This window comes from Lampetra planeri, chromosome 19 (assembly GCF_965212315.1).
Source record: "Lampetra planeri chromosome 19, kcLamPlan1.2.h2, whole genome shotgun sequence".
NCBI classification, from domain to species: Eukaryota; Metazoa; Chordata; class Hyperoartia; order Petromyzontiformes; family Petromyzontidae; genus Lampetra; species Lampetra planeri.
In genome coordinates this window covers 3,178,909-3,184,411 of record NC_136125.1, presented here as the reverse complement: position 1 = coordinate 3,184,411, position 5,503 = coordinate 3,178,909, and the positions used below count along the sequence as shown (strand labels likewise).

At 41.0% G+C, this 5,503-nt stretch overlaps 1 long non-coding RNA gene across 1 annotated transcript; it reads left to right on the top strand.

Moving 5' to 3' along the window:
• Positions 1-1,067: 1,067 nt before the first annotated feature.
• LOC144724165 (uncharacterized) lies at positions 1,068-5,503 on the top strand. The gene is made up of 3 exons (XR_013586445.1): positions 1,068-1,241; positions 2,808-2,936; positions 4,064-5,503. It is a non-coding gene; the product is annotated as an uncharacterized LOC144724165 (long non-coding RNA).

Below are 5,503 nucleotides of genomic sequence, written 5' to 3'. Positions count from 1 at the left end.
TCCAAGCACGTGTGCTGTTTCATTCAGACGCTGTCGCTTCGACAGACCTGGTTTTCACCTGAGGACGGCTGCTTGCGTTGTGGCCGAAACGTCGTGAGAATTGTTTTATGTTTTATTTTTATTTTTTTATTATTCCCTTCTACGTGACTTTACCGAAAGAACCAAGAAGAAAAATACATTTAGTTCACCCATGATTAATGTGTAAGAGATTTTCACAACATTTTTGATATATGATATATTTTTTCAATAACATAAAAAAATTGTAAAACATTTTCAAATTAAAAAGCTTTTTAAAAAGTTTTAACAAATTTTATAACATAAAATTCCGAGCAACAATTGTCCATCTTACCTTTCAGAGTGTTTTTGTATTGCTCGCAGGTGAAATGAGGTGCCCAGGGTTTGGCTTGATCCCCAACAAGCATGCCGAAATATGCCTTGTAGGCCTCACACATCTTAGCAGATACTTCCAGAGAGTACTTTCGCTCTTGTCTTGATAAATTTGCCACAGACTTATCAAAATGCGTCTGCTAGATGCTTGCAGCCTCTTGATGCCATCTCAGAAAAAGGCAGATATGTATCTACTTAGGCAGCTGGTACTAAACTGAATCGGTGGGCTTAATGCCCCTGTATTTATACTACTATTTATATTACTGGAAAGTTGTAGAATGTTCTAGAAGTTACTCCAAGTTTACTCAGCACTGAATATATCTGCAATGTTCTGGAAAATAGGTAAATTTCAAAATATTACTGTCCTGGTCACAAAAGCAAAGTTTGTGGGGAATAATGGCCATTTTCTGTACTTTCGAGGCATAAGAAATTAGGAAATAACACTTACTACCCAGGAACAAAATAAATAAAAAATAAATTGTTACACAGTGTGCAGCCCTGTCCACAATCGTCAAATAACCATATCATCCCTCTTGTCGTTTTCTAATTGGGCTTAATACTCCTTTTCCAAACTAAGAATAATTCCTCCGGTTCAAAACAGGCAACATCGACATTACATTCAATTGTAAGGTGCTGCACTGTTCACCTCACAAAGGTATTTTTTGCTTCCTCTAGAAAGCTTCACCAGTCACGAACACGCTCCAGTTGCCAGTGAACCGGTCCTGCGGGGCATCACTGAGCGAGCGGTCGCCACTCTGACGTCTGCGTCCCATTGGATGTCAACGCAAGCTTCCCGTTTTCTGGCTACTTGGTCCCTGCAGAGATTTTTCGTAATCACACAGGGCGATCTCAAGGTATGCACTTAATGTCTTAAACCAATTTTACTTAAGAACTAACTTCACTGCATACTAATAATGATGTTCTTGTTCCTAAAGTGTGAAAATGGTCTGTTTTCCGCATAAATGGCCTTCATTCTGTCAAATATAGTAGTGGCAGTCTTTGGCAAAAAATGTTTCATTAACTGGGTCCTCAAACTCTGCACAAATAGGCCAAAAACACAACTTTCTGTACTGCCACTTCCTGCAGGAACTTTTTTACCGCTGCATCTGGGGTTTTCACACACGTGATCTCATCAAGATCCAACAACCCGACGTTGAGGCCAGTGAGTGTGTGGTTGGTTAGCATGGGTCACCACATTTGAAACAAAAAAAACAGATATTTAGACAAGAGTTGAATCAGATATTAGCCATAGATGAGCACACGAGGGTGTTTTAAAAACATTTCCTCTGAATTTGTAGTTTTTGTCGGGTGTAGCTTTACTTAGCCACGTGCAGTGTGTTTACAGGCAGTCTTTTAGAATATAATTGAGGTGGGAGCTGTCAGGCTCTAAAAAAACATTTCAAAAGTTGTGATTATTCTCAGAAGAGATATTGCAGCAGTTAATGTTTTTTTATTAGAATTACACTTCAATTTATGTATACATTTATTGTAGCAAATGGAATCAAATATAGATAATTCATGAACAGATTTTTGCAATGTAAATCATACTTCGTGTTGTGTTTGTCACTGTAATTTAGTGACATAAAAATACACAAATAGTTGTTAATACTGTACTTAAAGCCATTCCTATACATCCCCAGCTCTCTAGGCCTCCCACTTCCAGCCCCGCCCACTTCTCCCCGTCCAGCTTCTCGTCCCTCTCCTAGCGTCCACGCAACGCCTCCCCTCTCTCCCCCCTTGCCCCTCCCCCTCTCTTACCTATATAACCTCTTTCCACGGCATCTCTCTCCCACTTCAGCAAAAAAAATATTGCTGTGATTTTCCCACCTGATGATGATTGCTTGTGTTGCAATCGAAACGTCGTGCTCTTTATTTATTTATTTATTTTATAACTACGTGACTTTACCGAAAGAAGCAAAGAGTATGAAAAGTGTGTTGTTCAGAAAAAAGGAAGGAATCGGAAAGAGATGAAGATCTCACATAGAATGGCTTGACGACGACGTGCGAAGAGGAATATGCTCGTAAGAAGAGTTTTTTTGACGTAAGAAGAGTTTGGTGCCAGAAAGATGTGGCACCACTTGAGCATATTGACACAAGATGGAGGAAAGTGGAAACAAATGGGCTATCTGCCCATGGTTTGTAATGATGATGATACATCATAAAAATTTGTAAAAATTACATATGTAGCACATTCGTACTTTGCTTTTAGTTTGTTTTCCTTCCCCCCCCTCCTCCCCCAGACCTCTGATTAGCACGGTTGACTACGTACGGTGTGAAAGAATTTAAACATACATTCAAATATACGCAGCAAATTGTTAGAGAATTGTATACATACGGACCTCAACATAACTTGGGCTGATGCTGTGGCGCAGTGTCCAACATCACGCAGCTGGCTGATGTCGTGTTGCGCTGTGTTCCAGGACTTCATCGAAGTGAGTGCAGAGTTTCTGTCCCTGGCTCAAGCCACGTGTGAGGCTCTGGAAAGGCAGCAGCAGCAGACGTCACAGAAGATTTTTCAGCAGCTACAACGATCAACAGCACATTTTCGGGTAAATATTGTGACGCAGTTTTTTTTTTATTGTAAAACGAATTATTGTTCACGTTTTTGGTGTCATTATTTATATTTAAATACATTGGAGTGGCTGTTCTTTTTTTTCAAACTAAATTATCGTTTCATATTTTAAATAAAAAACTAATTTAAAATTGGTTCTATTTAACTGGTGATTTTAAAAGTGATTGACAATTTAACAAAAATTTGCAAAAACTGTCAAAACTAGGGCTATACACCAAAATGTGAAACCTTTAAGCTGAATCACCTTTACAAGTGCCTCCATAAAGTCTACATAATTAATTTTGAACGATACAAAGGCCCACTGGGCCAACGCGGTGCAGTGGTGAGCGTATTGTGGCACAGTGCACCGGGTGACTTGAACCAGGTGACCGACGTTCCAAGTCCCAGCCGCTGGGAATTGAACTCGGGTCACACGGTTCATGGCACACTGTGCTATGGCCGAGAATTGTGTCTGCCCGCTCCTTTCATCAACCCGCACTGACCAACATGGTGAAATATGGTCATGTAACCACGATGATTGACAAAGCATAGGGAGGCATTCCTCCAGCAGTGGATTTAAACGGGCTGTGGATTACAATTAAATAACTAACATCCCATTGCTATATAACTGCAGTTTACAGGACTGAGAACAAGAGCAGTGCTACAGAGACATTTTAATGTTAAAGCAATTTAAATAATATTTCCAAGTTTAATCTTGGGTTTTATTATGTTTATATCAAAAGCTTTACAGAGTGATGCATGTGTGATAAGCAGCCGCAAATATAAGCTGAAGTAAATTGACCATGGGCGCTGTAGCAATACAAAAAATATTCGTAAGCAAGACCTGGATATGTTATATACTGTACATTGGGATAAGACACGAAAAAAAGCGAGAATTACTGCATACAAATACAAGAAATGCATGCCCCATGAACAAGCAGGCAATCCAATGTCATTCAAAAAGAGCCATCACAATTCGGATTCACATTCCAGCAACAAAACACTCCTGAGGGTTTTGAATGAACATTGAGAGTCAGACCCTCTGGATAATCGTGGGAGATGCAAGAGGTCAATTCAGCCCCATGCTTATCCACGTGCAATGTCCTGCACTGACATGTCTTCCAGGTCGTGTTGGATGAAGCCCTCCGGCACTTTGTGAGCGACTGCACAAAGCTGTCTCGGGAGACATTGGAGCAGACCATGCCAGACCGAAGGCAGTGGAGGATCAGCAGCGATCTCAGTAAGGGCCCACAATGACTCTATGCCTGTGTCATGCTAAACCTATATTGAAAACAAATTGCTTAAGAGCTGCTTTTGTAAATTAGTTTGTTGTCCTTACCTCCGATTAGCACGGTTGGCTATGCACGGTGCGAAAGAAATGTGCTGCTCCAAAATTGTAATATATAATTGCCTCTTGGGCAAACGTTGAGTTTTAATAGCAAAGGATGTTTTACGCAGCATTAACATGCAATGTTCAGAACACAGGAGCAAGTTAAGAGTCAACACTGAATGTCATAGAACATTGCGGTCGCTGTGAAGCACCCAAACAGTTTTGACAGATTTTGTAGTGTTTGGGTTCCTTCAGCCGCCCACGTGATCAATGTGGGCCAGGGCGGAGCAAGGCCACGCTGGGAGTATCAGAGGATGCCCTGAGTAGAAGCTCAGGGCTGTTGCTGGAAGTAGGATCCCCGTCGTGCTGTTCAAGATTTTCGTCGTCAACATCTAGTCCTCGTCACCATCTCCTCGTCGTCGTCTCCATCTTCACCATCCCGGGGTGTTGTTAGTCAGACAGCCTACCAACTATTCTAACTAAGTAGTGCTGCTGACAATAGACGGTATTAATTTTAATAACTGTGTGCACCCACGTAGGGTGTGTATTATCCCGATGGTGCTTGTTAAATAAAATAAGTATTACTGTCTCCAATCTGCGTCACTACACATTCATTAAACAGCTGCAGGCGTAGCAGAAGTCCTACGGTAGCAGTGTAGCCAGTAAAAATCCGTGCTGTATGCTTTTTTTTTCCTTCTGGACACTATAGTTTTCACCAAAAGAAAATAAAGATTAACATGACCAGAATAGAGTCTCATTTGCAACAGTGACCTCGGTCACCAAAATGACAAGGCAAAACCAATACAGTATCTCCTCGTTATTCGCGAGGGATACATTCCGAGGACGCTCATGAATTGCAAATTGTGTGGAAAATGGTATTGGCCTTATGAATGTCGTACGTCCAATGTCTGCAAATGCTTATAAAGCTTTTATAAGTTTTCTCTCTCTATCTCACTCATCTTTTTATCTCATCACTTTATCTCTTCAGTTTATCTCATCACTTTATCTCGAAACTTTCTCGCATCACATTCTCTCTCATCACTATATCTCATCACTTTCTTTCTCGCTCTCCTCTCTCTCGATGCAGTCATGTAGAGTTCCAGGTGCGATTCGTGGACAGCCAAAATCGCGGACAGCAAGTTCGTGAATAAGTGAGGGAATACCGTACAGATAAAGTCCACTTTTACCTTTCTGTTGTTCAACGCACGGCACAACCCATAACCGTGTTGCAGAAC